We start from the raw sequence: 720 nt of genomic DNA on the forward strand, positions 1-720 counted from the left end.
TCTCTTCTCCATCTAATATGGTCCTGCCAATTGGCCTAGTGGTGAGAATCTTTGTCTTCTTGATGTTGAGCTTCAATCCATGTTGCAGACTACAGTCTTCAACCTTTTGCAGCAAGTGCACTTTTTTCCCTGATTTTGAACCATGTAGTGTTTTCTTGCCCTTTTCTGAGGTCTGCTTCCTTATCTGGGTGTAAGTGTCAAGTAAACACAATCAAGTGTTCTGGGATCCCATTTTCCTCAAGGTTAACCACATTTGTTGTGATCCAAACAGTCAAATGCCTTTGCATAGTCAATGAAATACAGATAGACATTCCTCTGGTACTCTCTGCTTTCTGCCAAGATCCATCTGACATTGGTAATAATGTCTTTAGTGTCACAGCCTCTTCTCAACCCAGCTTGTATTGCTGATAGTTCTCTATCAATGTACAGTTGCAGTTGTTTCTAGATAATCCTCAGCAGGATTTTGCTTGTTTGTGATGTTAGTGGTTTTGTTTAATAATTTCCATAGTCTGTTGGGTCACCTCTTTTTGAAATGGGAATAAATATGGATCTCTTCCAGTCAGTTGACCAGGTAGTTTTCCTCCAGATTTCTTGGCAGAACTTGGTGAGTACATGCAAGATAGTATGCGTGTTGAAATATGTCAATTGGTATCCCATCAGTTCCTGGGGTTTTATTTTATTTTATCTATAATTTTATTTTTATTTTATTTTACCTATTTT

This window comes from Elephantulus edwardii, unplaced genomic scaffold (assembly GCF_000299155.1).
Source record: "Elephantulus edwardii isolate Elephantulus edwardi_28Jun2011 unplaced genomic scaffold, EleEdw1.0 scaffold00160, whole genome shotgun sequence".
NCBI lineage: Eukaryota > Metazoa > Chordata > Mammalia > Macroscelidea > Macroscelididae > Elephantulus > Elephantulus edwardii.